This window comes from Lolium rigidum, chromosome 1 (assembly GCF_022539505.1).
Source record: "Lolium rigidum isolate FL_2022 chromosome 1, APGP_CSIRO_Lrig_0.1, whole genome shotgun sequence".
Classification (NCBI taxonomy): domain Eukaryota; kingdom Viridiplantae; phylum Streptophyta; class Magnoliopsida; order Poales; family Poaceae; genus Lolium; species Lolium rigidum.
This window is the reverse complement of record NC_061508.1, coordinates 340,646,039-340,661,243: the sequence shown is the minus strand read 5'-3', so window position 1 is coordinate 340,661,243 and position 15,205 is coordinate 340,646,039. Positions and strand designations below refer to the sequence as shown.

The following is a 15,205-nucleotide window of genomic DNA, read 5'->3' as shown; positions in this document are numbered from 1 at the left end:
CACCTCGAGGGCCACCGCCATCAGCGCGGAAGGATTGGCACCACGGCTGCCCCGGACTCCGAGCGTCGATCTGCTGCGTCTCCAGCCTCCGACGAGGCCCCACGAGCCTCCTACCCCTCCGCCCGTATCCCCTGTTTCTCCCATTCGACAGGGTTCTTTTGAAGGATCACCTGTTCTTCAGGTAAGCGTCCACTTCCCTGCGCACCCTTCACGGCGGCGATGTTCTCTACTAATCTTGTCCCCATGTACTAACTTGTGGTAGATGTTAATCTCAGTCTCTATGATGGATCCCCATACATGAACGATTCTTAAAATAAAATAACTGTAGGCTAGTTGTAAATCACGCCACAACCTAATGCGGCTCTATGCTTGTTAGGTGTAATCACTGAATACAATCTATTAAGGAAGTACATGCAAATAATGTGACTAAAGAGAGCGGATTTGCTTCGCTTGACAGCCCACACCAGCAACTTGGCCTTCCCAGATGTTTCCTTTACCTGCAAAATGGCCCATGAGGAAACCAATTGTCCAATCATATCTTAGTCACTGCAAGGGGATCGCCAGTTCTAATTGACCTAAAATAAGCATTACTACATGTCCACCAAATTGACCAAAGCATCGTTGCATCATCCACACAAATAGCTGGTCTGTCCTTTTTAGGAAACTCTCTAATCCAACCACAGAACAAGTGTGTTGGGCAGATCATGGTTTACACCTAAAACCAAAGGCACAAAACCATATGCACTGTTACACCAGCCGTGTCACAATGTCATAGAGTTGTTTGGATCTGACCGCGGAAGAAGCATTGCCCAGCCAAGGATCTTCCCAGAAACGGCTTCTTTTTCCATCCCCAGTTTTTCTAGTACACAAAGGAATAAAACAAATCTCTCACTTATAGAATGCCACACCAAAAGCAAGAATCTCCAGCTTTAGGCAACACCCCTGAGAGTGCGTTATTACACATAGTTTTTATGCAGAACACATTGCCATAGGCCCTGTGCAGTCTCTAACTTCCCAAGCCATTTGCACAAAAGCACAACATTCATACTGTTGTGAAGTGTAAAGTTCGGTCTTTTGGTTGCGTTGGCTAGTACATGAAGCTTGGCACATTCTAGATTTTTTACTCCTAAGCCACCACATTCCTTAGGAGAGCAAACCACATGCCATCTAACAAGATGGTACTTCGTGATTCCTTGGCCCTCCCCCCAAAAAAAAAAATTTCCGTGAAAAAATCCATGCACTCTTTCGGACCCTCTGGCAGAGGATAAAATAACATCATATACAGCGGTATACTACTGAGGCTAGATTTAATAAGAATTAGCCTCCCTCCTATTGGCATTAACTTCCCCTTCCAACAACTCAACTTGCCCTCCATTTTCTCTTCAGCTCTCCCCCAATCTTTGTTTAAATTTTTTTTTCTAATCCACTGGCATTCCTAAATATTTAATAGGAAGCTCACCAACACAACAAGAAAAGATCAATTCTTATTGATTTTTCTTGTCAATAGCATCACCAAAGCAAAAAAGTTCTGTTTTATTAAAGTTTATCTTGAGTCCTGATATCTGTCCAAAGCTACATAATAGGAATTTCAAGTTTTGTGCTCTAGCCACATCATCTTCTATGAAAAAAAGAGTATCATCCGCGCACTGTAACAGAACCAAGCCACTGTCCACTAGTTCCGGCACCAAAGTTTTAATCAGATTATGTATTTTTGCAAAATAAGGACCAATACTATTGCTCACTTTAATGCCAACTTTCCCCGCAATTACTGTTTTCATAATTATGGCACACCAAGCATCCGAGAAACCTTTAAGTTTCAGCATCTGATAAACAAACGACCATTTTATTTATCATACGCCTTATCGAAATCGACCTTAAACATAATACCACACCGGTTTCCAGCATGAAGTGAGTTTAGAGTTTCATGTAAAATCAGAATCCCTTCCATGATATACCTATTCTTCACAAAAGCAGTCTCTGTAGGCTCCACAACTGGGTCTACAACGGGAGATAGTCTATTCATAAGTAGCTTTGTAATTATCTTAAAACTGACATTTAAAAGACAGATTGGTCGAAAATTCCAAACATCAGTAGGATCCTCACATTTAGGTACCAAAGTGATCACACCATAATTTAAACGTTCAATATCGAGCTCCCCTTGCTGGAAATCATCAACAAGTGCTTTTAAATCATTTTTAATGAGATCCTAGAATTTTTGATAAAATTCAATGGGAAAGCCATTTGGTCCAGCTGACTTGTTAAGAGCCATTCCAAAAACCACAGTTTTGATTTCATCCATAGAGAAAGCACCCATCATATTCTGAGCCACCTCAGGATCAGTGACTGGAATATTTTCCAAGTTGAAACGAATATCCAAGACTTGTGGAAAGCTGCGTTGCATTATTAGTCTCCTGCAGTGACTCACTCCCATCCTCAAGTCTAGATTTCTTTGGATCTTGAGCATTCCCACCATTTCCGTCATGCTGCCCTTCTCTAGCATTTCCTTTCCCCCCAGCACCAGAATTATACCATCCCGGTTCAATCACACTTTCCAGCAGAACGCCTACCTCATGATTCATCAAATCCTCAATAGTAACTTCTGTAGTGGTATCTTGGTTGGGTCTCTAACACCTACATGACACCTGACCCCTTCCTTTTCTTTCAAACTTTCAATGTCCACTGTCCACTTCTTCGAAAACTCCCAATGGAGAACATATTTCAGCGCATCCCTTTCAATTTCTCATTGTTTCTGGCACCATCTACAGTTTGACCCATACCAAATGTAGTTTCCCCTTAACTGTAACATCATGAGTCCAAGGTGTCGCTTCTATTTTACATCCTGTGCCCAGCAGAGAGACTCCCTGAACTTTGCCAGCTCTGTAGTCTTCTGTTTATTTGGGAGTCCTCACTCATGACATAAATATTATCTGCCTGTCCTTTGGCTTTCCAGATGCAGTTCCATTCAAACATATCAGTAAATCCCTTGATTACTGTGCTCTCATTCATCTGGCCAGACTTAACATAAATAACAGCAAGAGGATTACGTATTCCTTGTTAATCTGCACTTAAGCACTCTGAATTAGCAGGCATCCCAATCCTTTGGCTGCTTAACCAACAAACTTTGCAGTCGGTTTCGGCTGTTCTGGCCAAGTGCAATATACAGTCACGTGTGCTTCATTACCGCAAACAAGACAAACAACTTTGACAGTACATTTCTTAGTTTCATGACCATGATCCCTGCATTTGTAGCACTGTATACCTGCAGCTGAAGATTTGCTTTGTTGACCATCAGAAACCCCAGGATTAGATTGACCAGTTCTGTTTCTACTGTTATTCACTGCCACTGTACCAGATGATTGAATCCCTGAAGCTGTGGTCTGATTGGAAGTAGGGTTCAGATTTCGGAACAGTAGCTTATTGGAAGTAGGGTTCGGAACAGACGGACAGTAGCTTGAACAATAGCTTGAGTAGTAGCTTGAGCTGTTGCACCATATTATCTAAACCTCATGTAATTACACTCCATGCATTGGGTAGCTCATGTTATGACAGATTTAACAAAGATAGATGCAGCACATGTTCTATTCCCGCTTCATATGTTTCCTAGTACAATTTCTTCAGTTAGGGAGCTACTGATAAAACAGATGTAACAAGATGTAAATCATGTGATTTCTTTTTTCTTTCTTGTGTTCCCTGGTACAATGGATGCAACAAGGGTGAGGCATCAAGATGCAATGGAAGTAGATGCTCTAAATTTGTCCTTCCATCATTTACATTTTACAGAACAGTTAAAATTCTATGCTTTTTCTATGCATGTAGGGAAACTACTGATACCATAGGTGTAACAATAAAGTTGCACGGCATGTGATTTTTGGCCTTCCGCCCCGGCGCCACCTCCCCTTCGCTGAGCGCGGCGTCTGCGACAGTGGAAGGAGGACGATGAAGGGAACGGGGCTTGCCATAGAGCCGACGCAGCAGAGGTCATTGCCTCTCACTTGGTCTCCTCCACCAAATTCGGCGGCAAGGGCGCTCGGATCTGCAGGTTGAATCCTTCTTCCTTCATGTCTATGTGGTTGGCATTCATGGTGTCTTTTTGTTTTTCATTGATTTTTTTTTTGTTGTCCAGGAGTATTGTAGACTTCAGAAAATAAAATTTTGTTGCGTTGCTAGGTTTGTTAGGTAGCCTCCTGTTTGTTTATGGGTCTCATTGGTGAGATTGTCCTGCCCTTTGTCTTATCTCGCAAAGTTCATGGAAAGATGGATCTGCTTCTAAGATACAGTCCTTTTTTTTTTTGGATGTTTCCTAATGTGCTTATCTGGTCAACATAGAACACTTTTTTTGTATGCCTCCCAAATTCTTACAGCAGAAGTATTCCTTGTCCAAGCACTAACCTAGCTTTCCGATTTGATGGATAATATACATCATGTAATTGCCCCTGTTAATCTTAATCCATGTGTAATTAGAACTTATATGAAGATTGTGTTATCAAGTCAGAAGTTAGGCCCGTACTCGTGTTTTTTAGTAAAGGGGAAAACTTTATCCTCAAATTTGTATCACAGACCTGAAACATTCAATGAAATCTCTGAATTACATTTTTTTTCTCGAACACATGCCTAAGCATGCGCAATTGTATGTTAGAAGAAGCCGTCGAGAAGATGGGAGCATTACATGGAGGTAGCAGAGCTACAAAAGAAGTTCCAAGAAGAGGAAAAAACTATACAAGGCTAACTTTGTTAGGCCTGCAGATCCTGGAGTGTTGTGTCAGCGGGAGGTCTAGCATGTAAGGGAAGCCGGCGTAGTGCCCTGGCACCAGCCAACATCCACAATTTGGCTTCCTGAAGGATCGGATCGACAGAACCAGGTTATGCCTGTTTGGTGTTGTCTTTTTGAAGATTGCATAGTGATCGTTGGTGAAATTGCTTATTTTGTTGCTTATGCATTTGCTCCTGCTAGTCTTGTAATTCACCTTGAAACACTCAGTATTTATCATCAGGTACAGTCATTACAATTCTGTAGAAAACTATTAATAATGTGTTTTAGCTTGCTTCTGATTAAACTGCAGTCACAGTCCATTCTAAATGTCTGAAGTACTGCACTTACCCATTCCATTCTACAGGAGAAACTGCACACCTTTGGTATACCTGGGTGTTTTCTTTGTGTAGTTGGATTGATCACAATTGACTCCATGCTCCACTGGAGCGTGATATTGATTCCGCAAGGGAAGTTTGGGATCTTGTAACTGAGCCAGGTATTTACTACTGAAACATATTGATCACGATGCCATCAATAACTTTATTTCTATTTCATGAACTAGATGGATTTACAATAGTTTTTCTTGTTCTCTCAGATTTTATTTCATATGTGGCTATAGTAGTGGCAGCATTATTGGTGCTTATATATTTTGTTGTCTCTCAACATGGGCAAACAAACATCATGATGTACATCAGAGTCTGTTTTCCTCTAGGACCCCTCACCATATGCTTTTCCCCAAATATGTAACTCTTGGCTCTAGCATAAATCATGTTGATATTTCTGTATGGGGTTTTCATTTAACCCCGTTGTCCATATGACAGTGAGGATCTAACAGGTTATGAGTGTAAATGCTCTCAGCAATATGCTTATTTCTTTTTGTTTGTTTGAATATGTAGCTTGAAAAGGAGTACATGAAATTTGTTAAGAGATAGCTCTGGTTAAGTTTACGTCTCAGAAGAAGATAGATGATGCTCAATCTCTTGAGGCTAATTTGGAGAACTCCTTGGAAGTCGAGGGAAGGCTCTGTCACAGCAACATTAATAAAAATAGGAAAATTGATCTATCATAGATAGGTTAGAAAAGTTAATTATGTTATTTTTTTACTGAAAAAAAAATGCTGATTCAACCATGATTTTTAGTGCCAATGCTAACATGAACTACGTGAATTGCCAAAAAAAGTAGATTCAATCTAGAAGGATAAAATAGATGCATATGCTTATTTTCTTTGTGTTTACGGACATCTAATTTCATATTATTGGCCATTACTAATACTGCTCACATTTCTATTTGTTCTGCATTAGTAGCATTTTGATGGCTTATTTTCCTGTAACAGATATACCAGAAAAAACAAGCTGGTTAGAATATTTGTCCATCAAACGATTCAAGGTATCTTACTCTATTTTCTTCCTAGAATTGGGTGCTGCTGAAGTGCTCACTTCATGCATGTTTCAGTGATTCATTTGTCCAGTTCGAAGTTTACCAATAAGAATTGATAGCAAAATCATTCTTGGAGCAAAGCAATTTCTTGGGTTACAGTATTTCTTAGTATTAGTTTGAGGGCACATGCAGATACAGGCTATGCAGTCCTGCAGCAATGTTTTAGAGGCTCGCGTGGGCTGCGCCCGGCCAGATCCCAACCTTAAAACAGAAGGCACGGGCAGATCCCGTAAACTGAAACCGTAAAACAGAATGGCCGCAGCCCGCGCGATCCAGTAAATCGCGTTTTCGCGGCCTGTAAACAAGTTTTTAAAGACCTGGCCGACGGTCCGTTTGGGTCGCGCAGTGCGTCCAACGCGTGGACGCAGACCACAAAAACAAAAACAAATTAAATTTAAACTGAAGTTCATTAAACTTAGCCCTATTTTGGGCAAATTTTACACAAAAAAGCCCTATATGGGCTTTAACTAAAGAAAAGGTGGAAACCTAGGCTAGGGTTTGGGACGCGGTGGCCGCCGGCGCGCCACCTACTCCCAGTAGTACTCGTCGTCGTCGCCGTCAATGAGGACGATACACCCCGGCGGCAACGCACTGTTCCGGCTGGACACGCCGGAGGGCGCCGGGGACTCCGGCCAGGGCGACCACTGCGCCCTTTCCTAGGCGGAGTGCGGGTCCGGAGGGCTCGCAGGCGTGCCAGCCGCGCCGCCTCCTTCTGCCGCTGCTCCGCCGCAGCGGCCTCAAGCCCTGCCTCGTGCTTGAGGCGGAGTAGGCGCTCCTCCTCCCGAAGCGTGGCCTGGCGCGTGGCCTCCTCCTGCCAGCGCGCCATTTCAAGGAGTGCCCACGCGTCGGCGTCCTCCTTGGCCTTCCTGGCCTCCTCCAGCGCGAAGGGGCGCAACACCTCGGCGAGGTGCGGCCATTTGGCTAGCTCCTCGAGGTCATTGACCTCGCGGGACGCCGCGAGCGCGGCGCGCAGCTCGGGGTCGTCCTCCTCCTCGGGCTGGGCCTGTGGCGCTAGCGCGGCCCGCGGCGGAGCAGCCGCGGGCTCGTCGATGTAGAGGCCGTCGGGGCGGCGGCCTGCCCTCCTCGCCGGCGTGCGCGGCTGCGTGCGAGGCCTCGCCGTCGCGGAGGTGAAGCAGGTGCGCCAACGCGCATCGTGCTCCACCTAGAACCACAAGTCCCAGTAGGGACTCGTGTCGCTGTAGGCGGGGTCCTCCTGGAGGTCCGCTGGCAGCTGCGCGCGCTGCTGCGGGATCTCCGCCAGGCGGGCACCCGGCGGCGCAAACCTGGCCCAGATTTTGGGTCGTCCCGGCCACCGCGCCATGTCGAAAGCCGCCGGCGCGGCTCGCCGGCTGCTGCCGGCCTCGTGGTCGTTCGCGCTAGGCTCGAACTCGCGCTTCGGGGCCATGGCGGCGCGGAAGCTCGAGCGCGTGCGGAGTGGAGTGGGGAGTGGGAGTGGGGACTGGATAGGGAGACCACGTGCCATCCGCGGTGGGCCGACAGGTGGGCCTGACAACGAGCAGGCGGACGCCACGTGCCATCCGCGGCCACGCAAACCTGGCCCAGATTTTGGGTCGTCCCGGCCACCGCAGCCATCCGCTTTCGGGATGCGTCGCGGCGTTGGACCACGATTTTATCCGGCACGACCCATCCGGACGCGGGATGGGTCGCCGCGTTGGAGATGGCCTAACAGAACAACAGACCCATTTAACATGGATACACTGGGTCTCCTGACTGGGCAAAGACGAAGCAGGGTCGTCAATCATCGTTCACAGAGGCTTCTCCAGATGCAAACTATTCCAGGGCAGCAGCTCTTCCACAGTTGAGCATGGCCGTCTCCACCTCCAGGTCTTGGGCACTGTCCAGTTTGAACAGGACACGCAGTGCCCTCACATTATCAGCAGATGCCTGATCAGTGAATCTTTGCGAACTCGCTGAGTGCTTGTTCTGTGACGACCTGGCCATCCTGGATGATTCCTAGGTTTCTGCAGACGAAAGCCTCTGCTTCTTTCGCCACCGGCTTCTCTCTGCGCTTGGCGTTGATCCTGTTGCTTGAGTGGCGGGAAACACCAGTGGTGTGTATGCCAGCGTCTTCATTCACGTCTTTAGGCGGTGAGATGCAGCCACAGCAGGTCGCGCCAGCAGAGGCTCCTGTGCTGGCGCGAACAGCGGCTCCATTGCAGCACTTTAATAACTATAATGTAATATATAGAAGGCAAGAATGTCTCTCTTCCCCTGGACCTTGAAATCTTCACAAGTTTAGGCAATTGATGCTTGTATTCTTTATTTTGTTCATTATATTCCAGTCTAACTAGATTACAAATGTGGTGGCATGCACCATAAATAATTTGAGCTCATGATGAATTTGACCTGGTGCAAATTATTAAATAGCAATACGAAGAAGTGTTCGAAGCCTTGCTTGTAGCGCTGAAAAATATTCTTCGTGTTCATTTGTAATAAGACTTTTGTGTGGTCAGATGATATGTCTATTTTCTGCAGAGGAGGGAGAGGAGGTGATAAAGGAATCAATTGAGGAGCGAGGCAACCTATTCCTATGGACTGATGCTGATCGTTAGCGAAAATCATTTTAGCAAGTTTGAGTACAAATTGGCCTTTTAAGGTTGATGACTTGCATCTCGTCAGTTTGACGACTCTTAACACATTTCACTGTTTAGTTAATCAGGCACTGTTATAGTTTGATTTTCTTAGCAGTACACAGTATTTGTTTCTTGTGATTAGTATCTTTGTTGTCATTGAAGTATAAGGAGAGGCAAACACTGTTTTTGCCCTAGGTACATTTTTCTTTGTTTGTGTCAACCATTTAATATGATATCATCTCTCAAGGTAGGTGAAGACCGTTTCACTTTTAAACCAGACATTCATATACATCATCATCTCTTGTGGCATGTGAGGACCATTTCTAATTTTCAAAATTGCCAAGCAATGGCAATGTGAGTGGATGGACTTATTGAGCGATGAAAGTGCAATGGCAAGGTTAGATGAATAGAACACTGAAACTGTCGATGGAAAAAAAAAAGCGGGATAGAGAATTCATATGCCTTACTTTGCCACTCTTTTTTTTTGCCACTCTTTTTTGAACTGAAGTATTTTTTTCTGATCAGTTTGTTTATCTTATTGTTCATATGGCTTACGGTGCCGATGAAAATGAAAAGTTTAACAAATCGTGTGATTGCAGCCCTGGTTCCCAAGTCGTGGCCGAAACTACGATTTTTTGCCGCTATTTTCTATGGGCCGCTGCCTATACAAACAAATCGTTCGTTGGGCCTACACTAGATCGCAGGCTGCTAACTTTTTCCCTCGTGTCAGAATCCAACTGTAGCACGAGGCGTACGATGCCTATACAACACCGTTTCGTTAGGAATTCTGCATCGGCTGTGTCTATGGAATCTGGATACAAGTACGGGGTTGCGGACGCAGCCTCCACTCTCCAGTGGCGCCCCCATGATCTGGGCAAGGTGCTACGTCGGGGCCAGGCCAACCAGACGGGAATTAATGCCCACGCACTGCGCTGCTCGCCGGCGGTCGAGGCGGGGCTGCGGCATAGCACCTCACGACGCAGAGATGAAAATCCTGACCACCTCAGGCCGGTGACACCACGTAAGCGCCACAAATCGAGAGCCTCCAGCAGCGTAGACCTGGACCTGTGTGGCGGCGGTAGCGGAAATCAAGTGCATCAGTATAGACCTGTGCGGAAGCGGCGGCCGACATCAAGGGCCTCACACAGCAAACAGGCTGGTGGGGCCGTCCATGGATGTGAACCTCTGGAAGATGCTGTTTCTTTTTTTGCACGGTGAAGTTGGGCAAGCTGCTAGACGAAATTGTTTGCTTGCGGAGGACAAGCGCTGGTTTGGCTTGCAACTAGATGAACGGTGCTGGTCAGCGGTTGAACGCGAGCACGAGCACGAGCAGATGATGTGCAGGCGGGAGCTCCCGAGAGGTTGACACTTGACAGATGAGTGAATTATTGCATATTTGGCCCCTGCCATTGTTCTGCTCTAAGAGCAGGTCTAACAGACCCCGTAAAAGGGCAAACCCGTATAATAACCGCCGGTTTGAGGGTTTCGGCTCTACCCGGCCGTCTAGCACGCCCCGTAAAAACGCCCCCCGAATCGTTTTTTTGCTGTTTTCGAGTACGGGGCGGGTCCTCGCCTCCTACTTGTGCGGGGTGGGAGCGGGGATAGTGGGCGAAGCCAGCATCCCAATTCCAAAAGCGCGCGCGGACATTTCAGTTCCCCCCACCCGTTTTCCCCGCGCGCCGCCGCCGCCACCCGCGCGCCGCCGCCGCAATCCGTCGGATCCGTGCCCCTCCGCCGTCCGCCCAGCCCTCGTCGAGGTTCTTCGACGCCCGCCGCACCTCCGCCGCGCCCCCGCCGAAGTTCCGCGTCCCTCCGCGCGCGCCGCCCGCCCTCCCGCCGTGGTCTTCTCCGCCGGTGAGTATTCCGCCGCGTTCTTCTTCGTTGCCGCCGGTAAATTGGTCGGATTTGGGGCTGATGTATGGTACACCGTGGTAGATGGCTTCGGAGGATGTGCACATGGCGGATTTGGACGCGACGACCACCGATTGGTCGTCGTCGGATTCCGGCGATTCGGATATCGAGGAGCTGCTCAACGACGATGAGATGGAGATGATGCTTGCTCCTGTTCGGATTGAAGCAAACGGAGGACCGCATGAAGCCGCTCGGATCGGCGGAAAGGATCCGTGATGGGGCGTATGTGCATTCCGCGGAACCGCGCGCTCGGCCACGAGCAGCTGATGCAAGATTATTTCGCCGAGGTACCGACCTATCCTCCCCGCCTCTTCCGTAGACGGTACCGAATGCGTAGGACTTTGTTCGAGAAAATCGTCAAAGATTGTGAGGCAAATTGCAATTATTTCAAGCAAAAAAGAAATGCTGCCCAAGTCATGGGATTTAGCCCATACCAAAAAATTTCTGCCGCCATGAGGGTTATTGCCTACGGTATACCAGCAGATTATACCGATGAGTACCTTCGCATTGGTGTGCAAACAACCACGGATTGCGTGCGTATGTTTGCCAAGATGGTGATCAAGTTGTATGGAGAGATGTATCTCCGAGCTCCAAATGAGGATGATACAAAAAGGCTCATGGAGATCAATGAAAAGAGGGGGTGGCCGGGGATGCTTGGTAGTTTGGATTGCATGCATTGGACATGGAAAAATTGTCCAAAAGCATGGCATGGCATGTATTGTGGCAAAAGCCGTGATGCTACCATTGTTCTTGAAGCCGTGGCCTCTCAAGACTTATGGATTTGGCATGCTTTTTTGGATTGCCGGGGACACTCAACGACATCAACATCTTGAATAGATCCCCTTTGTTTGCAAGACTAGTTAAGGGTGATGCTCCACCTTGTAACTACAAAGTTATGAACAATGAGTACACCATGGGGTACTATCTCACAGTATGGTATTTACCCTAACTATGCAACCCTTGTCAAGTCCATAAAAGAGAAAAAGGATAGGCCTTTGACAAGAAAGGAAGCTTGCTTCACCAGAAATCAAGAGGCATGCCGCAAGGATATTGAGAGAGCTTTTGGTGTCCTTCAAGCAAGGTTTGCAATTGTCAAGGGTCCTGCTAGGTTTTGGGACAAGGAAACTCTTGTTGATGTCATGACATGTTGTGTGATTCTTCACAACATGATCATTGAAGATGAAAGAGGTTTAAACTTGCCATGTTTCTATGACAATGTTGGCACCCGAGTGCAGCCCGAGAGGAACCCTGATCGGCTTGAAGCTTTTCTTGCAGCTCATCGAGGCATTGAAAATGCCGAGACTCATCACCAGCTCACCCAAGATCTGATTGATCACCATTGGCAGTTGCATGGCCAATGAGTTTTTACATTCATTTCCCATTGTTGTATGTGTGGAACATTCATTTCCTATTTGTTGTATGTGTGAAACATTTGTTATTTGTTTAATTCTTCCATTAGAACATTTGTTGATATTTCCGACAAACATTATTGTAATAATTAAGACGATTATTGTGTGATGTAAAACATTTATTTTATGTGAATGGTGTGTTGGTTCTAATATGCAATTTGTCAAAAAACCCTGTTTTGAGGGGTCGAAAACTCGGACGAGCTAGCAGACCCCGTTTCCCACCCCGTAAAACAGTGTTTTACGGGGTGGGAAACGGGGTCTGCTAGCTCGTCCGAGTTTTCGGCCGGTGAAAACCGGATACAGGGCCTTCTACTCGTGTTTTACGGGGCGAAAAAATACGGGGCCTGTTAGACATGCTCTAAGAGATTGAGCTATATTTTGTAGGGATTAAGAGAGGTGGTGTTGGAGAATTGAGACGATCTGCCTTGTTATAGAGTGTGATTTTTTTTACAGTTGATGCTACTTTGCATACGTACTGTTTAGTTTGATAGCAAACATTTGAGAGCTCGAGAGATACAATTTGCTTGCACGTGTGCTGCTGCTTGAGGAAAAGATAGGATCGAGTGAAGCTTCAACATTATTTAGCTTGGCTGATTTAGAGTGTTTTTTCTTGTGTGCTGCTACTTGTTTAAGAGCGGAGAGGATTCAGAGTGTTTTTTTAATCGTCTGCTACTACTTGTTTGAAAGCATTGAGAATTAAGAGAACATGCGGACTCATCTTAATTTCTGATAATTTTCCAGGTTCTTCACCACAACCGGATGAGCCGTCCACCTGCTGAAGCTACTGAGTGCTAAAATCGTCACCCCGGTTATGTTCTTCGTAATCGGAATATTCGTCTCAGTAGTAAAGTTGGGCACTAAGCAATTCAACAATTACTTTTTAGGAATTTTTTGCATATCCAGATTATTGTTTTGTATCCAAATATGGTTTGATTTTATGTTAACATTTTATTTAATGTGCCTACGTCTATAGTTTACAATTCAAGGAAATTGGAATACATAATAGAGCGGGAACCACTAATTGTTTGGATTTAAACATGCATGCTTCTTTCGCTAATCTTTGTTACATTAATTTTCTTTTATCTTCTAATGTTTGTTCCTCCCTTAAAATTCCTAAATGATAACCGATCACTCCCAATCCAAATATGGATAAGCTTAGGAACATGTACTTATTCCCAGTGGTACGTATTGGAAATTCACTCGCAAAATATTTAATATTTTATTTGCTTGGTAATTGTTCATCCTTTCGGTGCTTTAGATAAATATGAAGCGTGAAGCGCACCGAAATTGTGAGATAAGCATAAGAGAGAGGCGCGAGATACATGAGTGGAGAGAAGAAGCGGATCACCAATTGCGAGGGTATTACATGAAATAAATTGCATGGAGATTTTGTTCTTGCCTTTTAAATTGAATTATATGATTTTATTTTTACTCGCTACTTATTCGGATGTGTTTTCCGTAGCAACGCACGGGTATTCAACTAGTATCAAATAATATATGCATTATTTATATAATATGGCCAAATAATTAAAATCTATAAATCTGTAAACCGCAATTGGATAAATAATATATGCATTATTATTAGAAAAATGTGAGGAATTTAAATATGAAATAAAAAATTATTCATTATTATTATTATTATTATCAAATAATATATGCACGTAGAGGCCGATCTCGTTCTCAGGGCTGTCGACGATGCCATCGTACCGCAGTGGCTTGAGAGGAAGATGCGGTGGTGACTTGAGAGATGTGTGAGGAGTTTGAGGATGAAAGGGTGGCATTATATAGATGTTTGTGGTGGCGCACGACACATGAAGAAGAGCAGTGGCGCATGGCACATGAAGATGAACGGTGGCGCAATTAATATGTGAGAAATCTGTAAAACGCAATTAGAAATATATGAGGAATTTACATAACAATAGACAGATTCGATATATTGAGATGATTCATAGGTTCATAAAAATATAGAAGACACACACCACACATCACACCACCATCTACTCATCATCTTTAAATATTGAGACGATCAACCTGGCTATTGCAGCCAAGTAGCCTCCAATGCCTCCTAGCCATCTTGAAGCCCAGGCGAGCGTCTAGAGCGGCATAGTGCACTTGCTCGTAGCTCAATGAAACATTACCCCATCCAAAAATCAGTTCATCTTCTTCTTTTTCTTCCGCATCGTCCTTCTTCTTATTCTTCTTCTTGTCCCTCTTCCTCGTCTTCTTCTCAAGTTTTGTCCCCATAATAGAATTATCCAGATCATACAGACTCAGAATGAGATTTTTAGTGGGGTTTGGGATTATCTTTTGGAGGTCGAATGCAGACGTAATAGCAATTCCGTAGGAACTCAGCATTTCCACATCTTTGCTGATAGCCGCGCCGCAAAACCTGATGGTCTTGTCCTGCAAGAAATTCTTGAGAACTTGTGGCACTTCATCAGCTCAACAAATTTGGAAGACCAAATTGTCGCCACCGAGAGTTGAAGGACGGCGGCGCGCTGATTACCCTCGCGAGGGTTGGTTAACCCGCAGTCCAAGCCCACGCACTTGATTGGTGCGGCGTCGAGAAAATCCCTCTTCACGGCGCGGATCCACCTCTCCACCCTTTATGCACGGAAAGTGACCGTGATCTTGAAGTGCATCCCTTCGGCCGTGAGGTAGTACACCCGAGATCGAGGAGTCGGGACGCGCGCGAGGTGCTCCATTGGGGCAGGGACGTCGACGGGAGAGAGCTTGGGAGAGATGGCTAATGGAGATGTGAAGAGATGTGGCAAATGGAGGAGATATGTGAAGCATATAAAGGTGAGGGAGGTGAAGATGAACATACCAGCCACCGGGTGATCAATGATGGGATTCGTAGCATAGAAAACAAAAAAATTCCTACCGCAAGAACGATTAACAAGCCAAGATCCAATCTAGAAGATGGTAGCAACGAGAAGATCATGAGACTAACCCTCGAAGATTCCAAAGCCTACGAGATTAGATCTCGTTGTTGATGTAGTCGATCACTTTCCGCTTTCCAAAGCGCGTAGAAGATCTTGACGGTGCCACAGTCGGGCAGCACCTCCGTACTCGGTCACACGTTCGGTGTTGATGACGACGTC

General features: G+C 45.7%; 1 long non-coding RNA gene across 5 annotated transcripts; it reads left to right on the top strand.

Annotated features, from left to right (window-relative positions):
* Positions 1 to 28: 28 nt before the first annotated feature.
* LOC124684470 lies at positions 29 to 9,034 on the top strand. Of its 5 annotated transcripts, none has more exons than XR_006997038.1 (6): positions 29 to 181; positions 3,817 to 4,039; positions 4,637 to 4,672; positions 4,744 to 5,246; positions 6,084 to 6,136; positions 8,684 to 9,034. It is a non-coding gene; the product is annotated as an uncharacterized LOC124684470 (long non-coding RNA). The 5 variants fall into 5 exon arrangements; XR_006997037.1 differs by having other exon boundaries at positions 4,637 to 4,859; positions 5,115 to 5,246; XR_006997039.1 differs by lacking the exon at positions 4,637 to 4,672 and having other exon boundaries at positions 30 to 181.
* Positions 9,035 to 15,205: the final 6,171 nt, after the last annotated feature.